The 16,919-nt window shown below is 41.5% G+C and overlaps 5 non-coding genes across 5 annotated transcripts; 4 read left to right on the forward strand and 1 right to left on the reverse strand.

Annotated features, from left to right (window-relative positions):
- The first annotated feature begins 925 nt into the window (after positions 1-925).
- Positions 926-998, forward strand: trnar-ccu (transfer RNA arginine (anticodon CCU)). The gene has a single exon. It is a non-coding gene; the product is annotated as a tRNA-Arg (tRNA).
- Positions 999-6,100: 5,102 nt separating this feature from the next.
- Positions 6,101-6,173, forward strand: trnar-ucg (transfer RNA arginine (anticodon UCG)). The gene has a single exon. It is a non-coding gene; the product is annotated as a tRNA-Arg (tRNA).
- Positions 6,174-12,375: 6,202 nt separating this feature from the next.
- trnan-guu (transfer RNA asparagine (anticodon GUU)) lies at positions 12,376-12,449 on the forward strand. The gene has a single exon. It is a non-coding gene; the product is annotated as a tRNA-Asn (tRNA).
- A 1,542-nt stretch (positions 12,450-13,991) lies between these two features.
- Positions 13,992-14,073, forward strand: trnas-uga (transfer RNA serine (anticodon UGA)). Its single transcript has one exon. It is a non-coding gene; the product is annotated as a tRNA-Ser (tRNA).
- A 1,558-nt stretch (positions 14,074-15,631) lies between these two features.
- On the reverse strand, positions 15,632-15,704 carry trnar-ucg (transfer RNA arginine (anticodon UCG)). Its single transcript has one exon. It is a non-coding gene; the product is annotated as a tRNA-Arg (tRNA).
- Between the last annotated feature and the right edge of the window lie 1,215 nt (positions 15,705-16,919).

The following is a 16,919-nucleotide window of genomic DNA, read 5'->3' on the forward strand; positions in this document are numbered from 1 at the left end:
CCCTACAGTTGTAAGACGCCTGGAAGCGTGCACCCCCATCATTAATCTTTGCGCATCTGTGCAAGGTAAACTCTGGAGCAGTCTCTGAAACGGCTCAAAGGAAACACGTGATTGATTCCATGAGCATCTGGGGTTCATTTCTTATTTACATTTAATTCAAGGGAAAGGCTTGGGTCAGTTTCAGACGGCCTCCAACAGCGAGATTCAAGCGCCCCACCTTCAGCCCAATCTGCGCCGCCAGAACGCCAACGGCTCCTCTGGTCTCCGGGGTGCGGTTGTGACCCCGTAACCTAAAGTGTTGGTGGCAGACAAATGGAGACTAACAGGTGATGTCCTAGGACATGACTACATTGTGACACTCGGTGGGGATGGTGACCATTGCTTGGAAAAGAGTGCGAGGCCCCTTTAGAAAAACATTTTGTTAACAGGCATTCTGCCTCAGCCTAAACACCTATAGCTTGCAAAGCGCATGCTATTAGACAGGCACCTCTGCAAGACCTTAAGAGTCTCTTAAACTAGTGATAGTAAGGTGTTCCCAATGGGCGATGTTTGGCTTTCAAATCATCTCTCTGTGGAAGCGCCGAGATGCAGCTGTTTAAGGCTTAGAAGCAGCTGACTGTTTCACTACCTAGCTGATTACTGTCAGTCAGGGAGCTCAGAAGTGAAAAGCCTGTCTGAGAGACAATTCGCCGTCGATCAGTTCAATATGTTCCGTACCAGCTCGGCGCACCTGAGATCATCTTGGTAGCCGTGTTGCTCAGATGAGTGAGAGCGTGTGTGTGTGTACCACCGTGATTGGATGCTGGTCCTTCTCAGGTCACAGTAAACCTTCTGCTGCCTAACTTTCCTAATTTTGGGGATCCCTTTGAAAAAGCAAAGGAAAAAAAAACTGGCTATCATCAGCGTGATCGACCCAACCCAGTGTGTCCCAGTGGCCTAATGGATAAGGCACTGGCCTCCTAAGCCAGGGATTGTGGGTTTGAGTCCCATCTGGGGTGCTCCTGTCCCATTTTGAGCGTACAAATGTCCTTGTGATTTGCAAAGCTGCAACCCCACCTTACTCAGTGAGCGTCTCTGCTTTTCTCTCACATACAGTTGGGAGAAAAACTTTTGTAAACAGCCCTTCGGAATGATGTGGATTTCTGCATGAATGGCTCCTAACATGTGATCTTATCTTTATCTAAGTCATAATAATTAATAAAGAGAGTCTGATTTAACAAACAACACACGCCCAACATTTGACATTGCTGTTTCTTTATTGACCAAATGGTTTAAACAATCAAGGTCATTGATGGAAAAAGTATGTGAACCCTTATATTAAGGAGCTAGTGGAACCTCCTTTATGACAAAAACCTCAACCCCCACTTTCTGTAGCGGTTGGTCAGACCTGAGCAGCGGTTAGGAGGTATTTTGGCCTATTCCTCTATGCAAAACTATTTCAGTTCATGTATATTTTTGGGATGTCTTGCGCTGAACGGCCTGCTTCAGATCACGCCACAGCACTTCAATGGGATTGGGGTCAGGACTCTTACTTGGCCATCCCAAAATACGGAATTTCTTCTGTTTCAGCCACTCTGTTGTTGATGTACTCCTTTGTTTTTGTCATGCTGCATGACCCAGCGTCTTTCGAGTTTTAGATCACAGGCAGACACCCTGACATTCTGCTGTAGATTTTCCTGATACATCTTGGAATTCATCGGTCCCTCGATGATTGCAAGCCGTACAGCCTCCGCTATGCTTCCCAGGTGGGATGAGGTTTTGGAGTTGGTATGCAGTGTTTTGTTATCTCCAAACATAACGCTGTGCACATTTACCAACAAGTTCAACTTTTGTCACGTCTGTCCACAGAACATTGTTCCAGGAGTTGCTGTGGAACATCCATGTGGTCTTTAGCAAACTTGAGAGGGGCAGTGGTGGTTTTTTTGGGGGGGAGAGCAGTGGTTTCCTCCATGGTGACCTCGCATGATCACCACTCCTGTTCAGATTTCTTCTTATGGTGGACTCATGAACACAGACGTAAGACAAAGTCAACCACCTGTTCGCTAGATCCCATCCCCACTCAGCTAGTCAAAGATTCCCTCGAGGGACTGGCAGGACCTATAATTAGTATGATGAATGCATCGCTTGCGTCAGGCATTGTACCTGATCAATTTAAGGTAGCGGTTGTTAGACCGCTCCTTAAGAAGTCAAATTTGGATCCACAAGTTCTTAACAACTACAGGCCTGTCTCAAAGGTCCCATTTCAATCTAAAAGTCTTGGGAGAATAGTTGTTGCCCAACGTCAATCGTATCTGGATTCAAATAATATACTTGAGAAATTTCAGTCTGGTTTCTGAAACTGCATTAACAAGAGTCATAAATGATATTCTCTTAGCTACTGATGCGGGGAATGCAACAGTGCTTGTGCTTCTAGATCTTAGAGCTGACTTTGACACGGTTGACCTCTCTGTTTTGTTACACAGGCTTGAGTTTGAGGTTGGCTTATCTGGAACCGTCCTTCAGTGGTTTACTTCACATTTTACTCATCGTTTTCATTATGTTCAAATATCTAATAATTGTACTGCTTCATCAATGTCACGAGTTCAATTTGGGGTACCAGAAGATCAGTGCTGGGACCAATATTGCTCTCTCTCTCTACATGCTGCTGCTAGGTAGGATAATATGAAAAAATAATATGAACTTTCATTCATATGCTGATGACACTCAAATAAACATTTTGTTTACACCAAACGACAACTCTTCTATTATCAGTTTAGTTAAATGCATTAAGGAAGGAAATACTTGGATGTGTGAAAACTTTTTGTTACTCAACTCTGAGAAAAATGAGGATCAGTTGATCGGAGGCAACAATACTGATAGGACTACTATAACTTCAGCACTTAACTCAGAGGATTTAAACATTTGCCTCAAAAAGACAGCACGTAACCTAGGCGGCATATTAGACACAAGGCTCTTAAAAACTTGCATTGTTAAGTGCCTTGGGACAACCTTGTTGTGAAAGGCGCTATATAGAAATACATTGATTTGAATTGAATTGACAATGTAAAATGTTGTGTGTGTTGTTTGTTAAACAAGACTGTCTTTATTTATCAAAAAATAAAGGAATTTGCTAGGAATGCAAACGTTAGGTTGCGCTTCTTCATGCTGCATCGTCGGCATGAGTTGAGCTTTTTAAACGTCTGTACTTACTGTGCCCCATAAGAAATCGTTTGTCCCCGTTCAAAAGAGATTGTGCGATGTCCTGCAGTGTTCGCAAAGCAAACCTTTGACAGTTTGAAAAGAGGAATTTATTCTGCTTCCTGTGCGTGCAGTAGTTACAAAGTTGAACGTCTTTACACGATTTGCTGCAGTTTTCAGTGGGCGGGCTTTGTCAGATGGCTTGGAAAAACGCACTGTGTTTCGGCTCGGGAAACATCATGAGAAGTGTCCTGCATGTTTTCTGTGTATAGCTGTCTTTTAACGCATACAGAATTCATTCGAAATCATTGATTTCTCCAATTAACAAGGGTCCCTTAAAAGATGAGTCAAAGTAACGTCTAATCGGATTAGTTTCCTTAGAGCTGGTTCAGAGTTTGCTCAAGAGTTTACCTTTCACAGATGCGCAAAGAAGAATGTTGGGGGTGCACGCTTCAAAGCGCCTTACAGCTGTAGGGAGTGATTCGAGACGATTCGTGGCGTGTGCTCGTTCCCATATACCGTACGCCCCGGGGTGCAGTTCTAGGATGACGTATAATACCGCTTGGGCAAGTAACGGCGTTATATGCAAGTGCGGGACGTGAGGGTTTTCGTTTGTTCATTTTGTTTTGCTCTGCTTTGCTTTGTTTCGTGGTCAAGAGGCGTAAGGTAAGTCGTTATCCAGGGAGAACACTGGTGGCAAACAGTCCGAGGTGAGAGGCGAGGTCCAAAGTCGAAAAGGCAGAAGGGGAGTCCAATATCCAGAATAAACGAGGTAATGGAAAAAACGCCAGGAAGAGCTCTCAAGGAGTAGACTCAATACCAGTGGGAAGCAGGTAAAGATGGTCAAAATAGCACTGCGTACCGCACGGTGGAGTGTGTGCAGGTGGGTTAACTCGTGCGGCGGCGTTTGTTAATAATCACCCGCTGCTGGTGCTGTTTAGATTGCTTAAGAGTTGGTCTTAACTGCCTGGCGGTCATGACAAGCTCCTCTTTAAGCTGTGGTTTAGTTTTGCATTCATGTGTTTCTAGAGCAGTTATTTATGGGGGTGGGTGGGTCTTTCACAGAGGCTCAGGACAAATCCCCTGCATGAAAGTCTACTGTGTGCGTACAAACAGGTCAAGAGCCAGGCAGGAGGACAATGGACAGAAGAAGCAACGAACTAAAAATAAAAGAACGAATATGAAAAAGCCACCATCTTTTTCTTTTTGACATTTTCCGACTTTCATGCAAGCCAGGACAAAGTTGCTCGTAGCTACTTGTGGATTCAAATACTCTATCGAGTGCTTTGATGAGTTTTTGCAATTTGATTGTCGTCCTGTCAGCCTGTTTCTGTTTTTTTTTTCAACCTAGTGATGGAAAGTTAGAGGGAAATGATGGAGCAATCAATAACCGCTCCGGAAAAATGGCAGAAAGAAATGGCCCGTCACTAAGGACATTTGTGAAGCAGAGGAGTGACATCACCACAAAGGCGACTTATTCTGCTGATCGTTTTGGTGAATAATGATTGAGGCGCGTTAAGAGAAAGGTAGCTGCGTCAGCATGCTTAGGCTGCAAAGGATAAAGCAAAGGTTTACTCCATGCTGAAAAGAGAAGAAAAGAAGCACAACGTTTCGGCTGTGGAGCCTTCTGCGCCATCTTCTTTAGCGATGGTGATGATGTTTACATTGGAAAAACTGAGACACGCATACTGGAGGGGCTTGAACCACCAACTTTTCAGCACCACAGAGTCTGACAGTCTTTTGTGCGCCCTACATTTGCAGGTTTATGGTCAAAGAAAACAATCACTTGCGCTTCTTGCAGCCGGCAATCTTTTTCCACTGACAACCAAGAAATGGATTTCATCTTTCACAAGCTGTATGGATTTCTTCAAAAACAAGTTATTCCAGAAAGGAAATGAATTCTTGCATTAAACTGAACCAAGCTGTACATGTTTGTCTGAAATGAGACATGCGGCACAACAAGACACGGAGAGAGGCACCGCTGGTATTCAGACCCAGGATCGCCTGCTTACTAGGCAGGCACTTTAAGCCACTAGGGAACAGCGCCAGCAGAGCACCGCGCTTTTACAGACACTTGGACACATCTGCGTTCGGTGTGCACTTAACCTGCTCTCTGAGCCCGTTGCCTCCGTCCCATTTAATAGCAGAACTGACGCCAAGAGAAATGATGAGAAATGGCATTTATCTGGCACTTCTCATGTCCAAGGAGCTCAATGCCCTTGACACCTCCCCAAGGCGACAGAGCTGTGCATTCTTTGGCGACAACATTTTTTCTTTTGTTTTATTTCTATACTTATTGATAGAATAAAAACGATATGTCATGTACTGTAAGGGAAATGTCTCTTTTCATGGGGAAAGCTAGCACCAGCAAATGTTGTGTTTAGAAGAAGTGATTTAACATGACACGTGACCTAATTTACCGGAGCAAAAGCTCACCCAGCAAGCCCTGCTTTACTTCTACAGGAGAGAAGTACTGTAGAGTCTGCAAGATGTTCAGCTGGGTAGCTACGTCAGCATGCCTCGGCTGCAAAGGAACAAGTAATTGGTTTATTGCATGCTGAAAAGAGAAGAACGGAAACACAGCATTTCGGCCGTGAGATCTTCTCACACCTGAAGAAGCCTCACACATGTAAAAGGCTCCATGGTTTTCTTTCTTCTCTTTTCAACATTGAATACACCTATTGTCTTCAAGATGTGACAATTTCACGGTGTTTTGGAAGAAAACCTTTTTTCTTTGAATTCAAAATCAATCAGAATTTCAGCACGACACACCAACACTTTTTCTGTTTTAAGGAGATGATATTTTAAACCTGATAAAAATAGTAGGAAACACAAGTTTCTTGCTGTGAAAATTTAGATGGGGAAGTGTACTACTAGTAGCAGTGTAGAGCTCTCTGTGGTGGAGTGCAAGCGCATGTTCTATGGGCCAGTGGCGTAATGGATAACGCGTCTGACTTCGGATCAGAAGATTGTAGGTTCGAGTCCTGCCTGGCTCGTGAGGCTTTTAAACCTCTCAGGTTCCTCGGTAACAGGTTGCCGTCATGTATATGAACTATAGAAAAGCATCTGCCACAACCCGTAAATTAGCACACAAGTGCGGGCTAGTTAACACAGAACTGTATGGAGATCATCTCCAGCTCCGAGCTCAATTGCAATGAAAAAACATGCAGAACAGAACTGGAGAGCAGCTGAATTTGTGCTCAGTAGGGTGGGTAGGAATCAGCATTGCTATTGTTCTAATTGGCATGAACTGCAGGGGATCTGAATCAGAACACGTCACTTAGTTCGATCATTGCGTCAATATGTAGGCCACGTTAATATAGAATTATTACTTTGTCTGTCTCGTCTTTGTATATAGCTGAATGTCCCTGACAATTTCATGTTAGTTTTTAAGAACGACATTGGTGCTAATATATACATATATAGCATATAAGGAACACGTAAAAGTTTAGTCCATGCTGAAAAGATAAGAAAACCGCCACAACGTTTCATCTTGGAATAAATCTTTACTTGTTGTTTTGCAGCCTACCCATTCTGACCTAACTCCTCCCTTGAAATTCCCTAACAGATAAGGGTACGTAACGGCTCATGCGATGCTCAGTTGCAATTTGTCCCAAAACAAACAAGAACAGCAGCTGAGGGTTTGAGTTTGAACATGCACTGTATTAAAGCAGCTTTTATTTCCATTGATAAATGCTAGATATTCCTACAGAGATTCTCCAGGTAGTAAGCGATTCCTGTTTCTGTTTCTATTTCTGTTTCATATATATATACAGTATATATACAGTATTGTACTATTATTATATAATTTGTTACACTGTGGCTGTGTTGTGTGTGTTAAGCTGCTGTTGCACTGCAATTTCCCTCACGGGATCAATAAAGTATCTATCTATAAGAAGACATTACCAACAACGACCACAAGATGGAGATATTGTCTAGACATTACCAACAACGACCACAAGATGGAGATATTGTCCAAAGAGGCAAGAAGGGCAAAGCCGCGATAAGGTAAAATCATTTTTTGTAAGAGATTGCTGTCAGAATGCACATCCGTATCCCAAACAGAATCTCTAGTAAAATATGATCATTTGTGAAACAGGCAAATGAGTGTCTACTACAATATGATTGCTACAGATGCAGCCATTCAAAATGCGCAGGCGTACGCTGTACGCAGTCTACCACAAGTTACCGGTATATACCGCGAGTTATCGGTAAATACCGCTAGCAAAATAATAGTATCCGGAATTTCCGCAAGGTGGAGCTAATAAAGCTCAACTTCTCATGTTTGAGCTGTAGCCATCAAAGTCTTTAATGAAGATATTACTAATAGTATTAATAATAAATGACCTTGGACAAGCTGTAAACTCAAAGTATTGCCCTGGTCCACATTATTTTTTTCATTGACCGTCTTTGTAAAAGTAACACCACAGCATTTCGCAATCACGCATTTTTTTCCAATCATGCAAAGTACAGTAATTTTTGAGAATCGATTCACCATGCCTTTCACATGCTCATAAAAGAGGTTGATTTAGGAACATAAACATATTACCGTATGCAAACTGTACTGTATACAGTTTGTATATGTATATGTATATTTAATGTCTTAATTGTGCCCGTTTAAGTATTGAATATTTATATGGAATTTTACCACTGAAGGGAAATCTTAGTGCCTGAGCATAAAAAGAATAGGAGCATGCTGCAACGCGTGTGAAGGCCATAAACGATATTAATTTTGGAACATAAACATACAGTATATGGCTGGTCTCGGTACTTTAAAGAAAACATACACGAAACATGGTTTCATTATGACCAGAATCGGTCTTGAGATATTTTTAACTTGATTTACAGTATTTGAGAGGTATGTCTTGACACCGATACTATGTAAATACTCCTCACGTATATGTTTCTAGGTTTATATTATGCATTTCATACGGTCAAATTGCTTTTGAGCAACTGATAAGAAGCGCGAAACGGTATGCCCAGGGCGTTTTAGTTTTTGTTTTGTTTTAATGCAGTGCAGTGGATTGATTAGAGATATCAAGTACATACAAGTCATTTTTTAAATGTTGTAGTTCGTCTTGTAAAAATGGTACGAGTACATCATCTGTCAACAATTACACAGGTTCTGTTTCCATATTGCGGTTTTTGGTTACGTAATATTATTTTCTAATTTCACGTTGTGAATATATGATTTGGGCAAACAGAGCCGCAAAGAAGTACATTATGGGTTGTTTTTTTTTTTTTTGCAGTTTTATCTAAAATAAGCGATGCTTAAACCTTTGTCTGATTCTTGTGAAACTATCCACACGACAGTTACCTAGGACTTGACTTCAGTGATGTCACTGATGGGATGTTTCTAAAAATCCATCCTCTGTAAAACATCTTCTCTAGTTGTTCTGCATATGTATTCGCTAATGAAGCTGTGTGTTCTGAGCCTGGTTCTCTACATTTCTGTATGAACCAGCTTAGAGGGCTAAAGACAGCTTGTGTTTAAATTGAGTGTAAGGTAATTTATGCTTCTAAAGTCATGGTCAGCATTTATTATTGTACTGTGCTGTAAACTTCTTCTGTGCCTAATTACATTATTTTATAGTCGATAATGTTTCTGTAGTGCTTTTTCAGCCCTCAGCATGTGTCTGCGCTGGTGGTGCTGTGGGTTAGGTTCCTGACTCCTATGTCACATGGTCTATGGTTGAATCTCATGGAACTATGACTTTAATTTTTAACAAACATTTCTTTGAAAAAATGAAACATTTCCCTTGGTCAGAGATTAAATAAAACCTCACTCGCATCAAAACAAATTTATATTTCTAAATATCACAACATGATCGAATTTACGTCTTTTTAATAACAATGAATAGTCACCTATGCGTTACAAAATAAACATTTATATTGATTTGAATCGCGTTTTGATTTAAATCGTAAACGCGTGTTTAAATATATGTGTTTAAAGGCGATATACTGTATAAAAGCGCTGATTCTTATGGAATGTGTTCGGCCGGGGATTCAAAAAAATTATTTTTTTTAATCGCGTATCTAAGGAAAATTGCAGTATAACTTTGTTCATGCACAAACAGTGGCATGTTACATTATAATTTGGGTGTCTCCTCTTGCCAGAAAGCTCTAAATTGCATTTTGAGTGCGGTTTTTGACTTTTTCTAAATTGCAACCCATAAATAAAGCTGATACAGTTTAGACTTACTGTATTCTAAACTGTATTACAACATCACATTGGACAATGCAACGTAAATTGCAAAAATGTTTAGAAACTAATATGTCTTCAAAAATGGTTGTTTTTCACTCCTAGGAATGAAAGCTGTTGTTATATAATGTTTATTTTCAAATTTTGAAAAATCAAAGGATTCTAGCTTTCTCCCCTTGCAGGCATCGGACACAGAGAACCTCATGGTTTTCCTAAAAATCATTTTTTATGTTCCCTGGTGTTCCAAACTTAGTTTTAATCAATTTTAATTTGTTATAATGTTAAAAACAGGGTAATAAATTTCTAATTGGACTATAAATAATGTCATATTGTCTGCTATAAAACTGATGTTTTCAACTCTATTGTAGAGATTCTAGAATCAACTAATAGAGAATTGAAATAAAAAAAGGGCATAAGAAAACATTTACAACAACGACCACAAGATGGAGATATTGTCTAGACATTACCAACAACGACCACAAGATGGAGATATTGTCCAAAGAGGCAAGAAGGGCAAAGCCGCGATAAGGTAAAATCATTTTTTGAAAGAGATTGCTGTCAGAATGCACAACTGAATCCCAAACAGAATCTCTAGTCAAATATGATCATTTGTGAAACAGGCAAATGAGTCTCTCAGGTGCCCATTGCTCATTTTCAGACACATTTATGCAATACTTTCACCATGCGTTGAGCAATAGGGATTAAAGATACCAGAGGTAAGGTTTAAAAGTGATTCTGAGGTGCAACACATCAGCGATACAGCTAGGCATCTGAAATGCGGGGTTTGAGAGCCCTTCAGGGAACACCGTACCCTAAAGGTACCAGAAGTCCACTAGTATAAGCATTAAGTCACTGTCACCCCTGTTACAATGTGATTGCTACATATCTTCATTTCTTTGGTTTTTAAGGAGTAAGAGTGCAGGGGGTCTAAATCTGTGATCCAGTGTGTTGAAGTATTTCACAACACTACCTGTAGCCCGTATGGAAATAAATACTAATTCTGATTATTGCCCTGGGCATGTACCAATAAATCACTGAGCATATATATATATATCACTGTTGAAGCTAGAGACCTGTATGTAATATTATGGTGCTAAAATGTCATTTTCACATATATTAATGTAATAAATGATTGCTTATGCTTAATAAACAAATCTAATTAAAATAAAAGCTTAAGTTTTGTATTTGTCTTGTACCATAGAACATGATTTTCTTTGTATTTCAAGCCCACAAAGTGTCCAAATGATGCACGACATGATATAAGGAAGATTATCACATGCATATCGGTATTATCTTTCTCATGAAAATGCATTCCTTTCATTACCTTTTAATTTTTAAAATGAACTCAAGTTGTGTATAATGTAATAATTTAAGTAGAATAGATTCTAATAATATAATGATCCAGTGTGTTGCACTACTTCACTGCTTCACTGTTCTATGCCGTCTGGAAATAAATCCTCAGACTGCTTACTGCCCTGGGCTTGTACCAATAAATTACAGGAGCACATCTATATATCACTGCGTTGAAGCAGGAGACACACAATCACTGCAAACACATCCTAAATACAGTGTTCCAGCACCTTTGTCCTCATCCAGAACGTATCATTTCTTGAAAGGGATTGCTGTCCAAATGCACATCTGAATCCCAAACAGAATCTCTAGTAAAATACGATCATTTGTGAAACAGGCAAATGACTGTCTCAGGGGCCCATTCCTCATTCTCAAGACACATGTATGCAGTACGTACACCATGCATTGAGCAATAGGGATTAAAGACACCACAGGTAAGGTTAGAAGTCATTCTGACTATATTCTAAAATATTGGACTCATATTCTTATGATGGCAGACATGATGCTGCGTTTAAAACCGGGGTTAATGGACATTATATGACTGTCAATTCTGTTTTGTTTTGGAGACTCTTGGCTGCCTATATGGTACAGTGCAGCGTACCATATAGGTACAGTGCAGTTCCAAAACTGTGTCAGCTCAAAAGTTGTAAGATAGCCTCTCCAGCTGCTTTAACTCTCTTCATTTTTGTCATTTAATTGTCTGTCGGCACTATGTGGCAGCGTTGCATGACAACCCATCTCACCACGGAAAGGAACCTAACAGCTTTGGTAAGAGAGGAGAAAAGGACCTGGCCAGTAAGGGGCTCGAACCCGCAACTTTGGCGTTATTAGCACGATGCTCTAACCAACTGAGCTAACCGGCCTCACGACAGTGGTCCTCTCTGTGCAGCGCCTTTTACTTCCATTGACAAATGATAGCGATTCGAAGAGAGATCCTTCAGACCAGCAAGCAAACCCACGGCTATTTCGGTTTTCTATCTAGGCAACGTTGGTGTCTGCAATAGCATACATGAAAGCGTGATGCAATTTCTGTGGCTACATTTGTTGCACGTCATGCACAGTAAGAGTGTTTCTAACACCAAATAAAAAGTCAACAATTAGCGATCACGCCTTCTCCTCAGTTAACCCACTGAAACCCTTGCTGTTAACAGTTCTTTACTGCGTGCTTTAAGAGCACCTACATATCGTGTCGGTTCTTTCAGCTTTATTCATTAGGTTTTCAAAGGCATAAGTAGAGCACAAGAGGCGTGAACGCAAGATGTGTGGTTATCTGAAGAACTCATTTCCATGGCAGCAGGGCCAAGTGATTTAGCGTATTTATAGCACCAGGAAAGGAGAAGCAGCACTTCGCCTTTTCCCGCCTAGTAAGCAGGCGATCCTGGGTCTGAATACCAGCGGTGCCTCTCTCCGTGTCTTGTTGTGCCGAATGTATCATTTCAGACAAACATGTACAGCTTGGTTCAGTTTAATGCAAGAATTCATTTCCTTTCTGGAATAACTTGTTTTTGAAGAAATCCATACAGCTTGTGAAAGATGAAATCCATTTCTTGGTTGTCAGTGGAAAAAGATTGCCGGCTGCAAGAAGCGCAAGTGATTGTTTTCTTTGACCATAAACCTGCAAATGTAGGGAGCACAAGCGGCCGTCAGTCTCTGTGGCGCAATCGGTTAGCGCGTTCGGCTGTTAACCGAAAGGTTGGTGGTTCAAGCCCACCCAGGGATGCATGTCTCCGTTTTTCCAATGTAAACATCATCACCGCTAAAGAAGATGGCGCAGAAGGCTCCACAGTTGAAACGTTGTGCTTCTTTTCTTCTCTTTTCAGCATGGAGTAAACCTTTGCTTGATCCTTTGCAGCCTACGCATGCTGACACAGCTACCTTTCTTTTAACGCGCCTCAATCATTATTCACCAAAACCATCAGCAGAATGTGTCGCCTTTGTGGTGATGTCACTCCTCTGCTTCACAAATGTCCTTAGTGACGGACCATTTCTTTCTGCCATTTTTCCGGAGCGGTTATTGATTGCTCCATCATTTCCCTCTTACTTTCCATCACTAGATTGGAAAAAAAAAACAGAAACAGGCTGACAGGACGACAATCAAATTGCAAAAACTCATCAAAGCACTCGATAGAGTATTTGAATCCACAAGTAGCTACGAGCAACTTTGTCCTGGCTTGCATGAAAGTCGGAAAATGTCAAAAAGAAAAAGATGGTGGCTTTTTCATATCTGTTCTTTTATTTTTAGTTCGTTGGCTCTTCTGTCCATTGTCCTCCTGCCTGGCTCTTGACCTGTGACTGTCTGAACGCACACATTAGACTTTCAGGCGGGGGATTTGTCCTGAGCCTCTGTGAAAGACCCACCCACCCCCATAAATAACTGCTCTAGAAACACATGAATGCAAAACTAAACCACAGCTTAAAGAGGAGCTCCAACTCAGTGCCATACTAATGTAAACGAAGTAATACTAAGACATGTTCTTATGGATTTGTCTTACCTTGAGATATGTAATTGGATTTCAGGATTAACTTCCTCATTCAATGTACTGGTGATTCTTTGCCTGGTCAGTACCTGGGTGGGAGACCTCCAGCGAACAATTAAGCTTGCTGCTGGAAGTGGTGTTAAGAGACTCTTAGGATCTTCCAGAGGCGTCTGTCCAATAGCACTAGTTGCCTTAGAGCTGGCTCAAACATTGCTCAAGAGTCTACCTTTCACAGATGCGGAAAGATGAATGATGGGGGTGCACGCTTCAAGGAGCCTTCCAGCTGTAGGGACCGATTAGAGACGATCCGTAGCATGTGTTCGTTTCCATATACGCCCCGTGTCTCAACGGTAGGACAGAGTCAAATACTGCCTCGACACGTAACAGCGTTATATTAAACCGCAGGACTTGAGGGCTGTTTTGTTTGAATGTTCAAGGCATTGGTAAGAGCGTAGGTCAAGGGCCATTGGTGCATCTCCTGTAACTGGAGTAAAAATGCTATTCAAAGTGCAGTGACTAAAATCGTCGTCCACATGTCTCCGTTGTTGATTGCTTTCTGTCTAAGAACGTTCTGTTTTCATGTCCGAACAGGGAGACTTTATCATTCCAACTTGAAGCCACCCTTAAGTCCTCTGACTTAACGCCGTGTGTGTGTGTGCTTGCACGTATGGCGTAAAAGGTTTCTTAAACGGAGAGCGAACTTGAAAAAAGTTGCCTCCGCTGCCGCGGCCGCCTCGCACTCCCTGTTCGATTGTAGCAAGAAGGCAGCGGCCGCGGCGCTCGCTGTAGTCGTGGCCGAGTGGTTAAGGTGACGGACTTGAAATCCGTTGGGGTCTCCCCGCGCAGGTTCAAATCCTGCCGACTACGGCGTCCTTTGCATTTGGTTGCGTGCGTGCGTGTAAAAGGACTAGCGCCGTTTCGTTTTCGCTGGGACCTTTAGCACTCTAAATCGCCTGGACCCGCAGCCTGTGAAATCGATTCTTCGGCACCCACGAAGGACGCTTTGCCGCTGGACACAGATAACGATGCTTTTCTGCAACGAGCTTTCCAGCTGAATTTTCTCGGCAGCTCCGTACTGAACCTGTTCTCCATTGCAACATAGCGGAGGCTCGTCACGTCTATAGCAAGGCTGTGTAGGACCGCATACGCCACAGTGACTTGTACACAGACCACACGAAAGGCAAGCAAAATACACTTTTAAAATTCCAAAGACTCACAAGGTCAGAGAAACAGCGATGACCTGAACAGATCTGTTACAGAAGTCTAGGTTGAGCTTTTTAGAGCTGTAATTGCATTTTTGTTTAATAGAAGATCAAATCTACTCGCATGTACCAGCACCTTACAGTTTATTGATGTTAATTCTTTTTAAGTAATAAGATTGCTAACGATGTTGGACTTTAGCCGGTGTTTTTTAGAACAAATTGCTTACACTTCTGTAAGGAATACGCAGTACGTGCCTTTGTCAGTCATTGCTCACCATACCTGTAACTTTCTTATCTAACTCACTTCCTCAAATGGTGAAGGTCCACAAACATAAATGAAAAAAAAACCCTTGTTGTAGATGAGGTGCACAAAAAAGCAGCCCCTGATAGTGTATAACACATTTATACTATTGCAGAGACACATGTAACATATATATATATACTGTATATATATATGAAACAGAAATAGAAACAGAAACAGGAATCGCTTACTCACCTGGAGAATCTCTGTAGGAATATCTAGCATTTATCAATGGAAATAAAAGCTGCTTTAATACAGTGCATGTTCAAACTCAAACCCTCAGCTGCTGTTCTTGTTTGTTTTGGGACAAATTGCAACTGAGCATCGCATGAGCCGTTACGTACCCTTATCTGTTAGGGAATTTCAAGGGAGGAGTTAGGTCAGAATGGGTAGGCTGCAAAACAACAAGTAAAGATTTATTCCAAGATGAAACGTTGTGGCGGTTTTCTTATCTTTTCAGCATGGACTCAACTTTTACGTGTTCCTTATATGCTATATATGTATATATTAGCACCAATGTCGTTCTTAAAAACTAACATGAAATTGTCAGGGACATTCAGCTATATACAAAGACGAGACAGACAAAGTAATAATTCTGTATTAACGTGGCCTACATATTGACGCAATGATCGAACTAACTGACATGTTCTGACTCAGATCCCCTGCAGTTCATGCCAATTAGAACAATAGCAATGCTGAGTCCTCCCCACCCTACTGAGCACAAATTCAGCTGCTCTCCAGTTCTGTTCTGCATGTTTTTTCATTGCAATTGAGCTCGGAGCTGGAGATGATCTCCATACAGTTCTGTGTTCACCAGCCCACACTTGCGTGCTAATTTACAGGTTGTGGCAAATGCTTTTCTATAGTTCATATACATGACGGCAACCTGTTACCGAGGAACCTGAGAGGTTTAAAAGCCTCACGAGCCAGGCATGACTCGAACCTACAATCTTCTGATCCGAAGTCAGACGCGTTATCCATTACGCCACTGGCCCATAGAACACGCACTTGCACTCCACCACAGAGAGCTCTACACTGCTACTAGTAGTACACTTCCCCATCTAAATTTTCACAGCAAGAAACTTGTGTTTCCTACTATTTTTATCAGGTTTAAAATATCATCTCCTTAAAACAGAAAAAGTGTTGATGTGTCGTGCTGAAATTCCGATTGATTTTGAATTCAAAGAAAAAAGGTTTTCTTCCAAAACACCATGAAATTGTCACATCTTGCAGACAATAGGTGTATTCCATGTTGAAAAGAGAAGAAAGAAAACCATGGAGCCTTTTACAGGTGTGAGGCTTCTTCAGGTGTGAGAAGACCTCACAGTCGAAACGCTGTGTTTCCGTTCTTCTCTTTTCAGCATGCAATAAACCTATTACTTGTTCCTTTGCAGCCAAGGCATGCTGACGTAGCTACCCAGCTGAACATCTTGCAGACTCTACAGTACTTCTCTCCTGTAGAAGTAAAGCAGGGCTTGCTGGGTGAGCTTTTGCTCCGGTAAATTAGGTCACGTGTCATGTTAAATCACTTCTTCTAAACACAACATTTGCTGGTGCTAGCTTTCCCCATGAAAAGAGACATTTCCCTTACAGTACATGACATATCGTTTTTATTCTATCAATAAGTATAGAAATTAAACAAAAGAAAAAATGGTGTCGCCAAAGAATGCACAGCTCTGTCGCCTTGGGGAGGTGTCAAGGGCATTGAGCTCCTTGGACATGAAAAGTGCCCGTTAAATGCCATTTCTCATCATTTCTCTTGGCGTCAGTTCTGCTATTAAACGGGAAAGAGGCAACAGGCTCAGAGATTATGTTAAGTGCACACCGAGCGCAGATGTGTCCAAGTGTCTGTAAAAGTGCGGTGCTCCCTAGTGGCTTAAAGTGCCTGCCTAGTAAGCAGGCGATCCTGGGTCTGAATACCAGCTGTGCCTCTCTCCGTGTCTTGTTGTGCCAAATGTATCATTTCAGACAAACATGTACAGCTTTGTTCAGTTTAATGCAAGAATTCATTTCCTTTCTGGAATAACGTGTTTTTGAAGAAATCCATACATTTTGTGAAAGATGAAATCCATTTCTTGGTTGTCAGTGAAAAAATATTGCTGGCTACAAGAAGCGCAAACGATTGTTTTCTTTGACCATAAACCTGCAAATGTAGGGAGCACAAAAGACCGTCAGACTCTGTGATGCAATCGGTTAGTGCATTTGGCTGT

Source organism: Lepisosteus oculatus, unplaced genomic scaffold (assembly GCF_040954835.1).
Source record: "Lepisosteus oculatus isolate fLepOcu1 unplaced genomic scaffold, fLepOcu1.hap2 HAP2_SCAFFOLD_40, whole genome shotgun sequence".
Taxonomy (NCBI): Eukaryota; Metazoa; Chordata; class Actinopteri; order Semionotiformes; family Lepisosteidae; genus Lepisosteus; species Lepisosteus oculatus.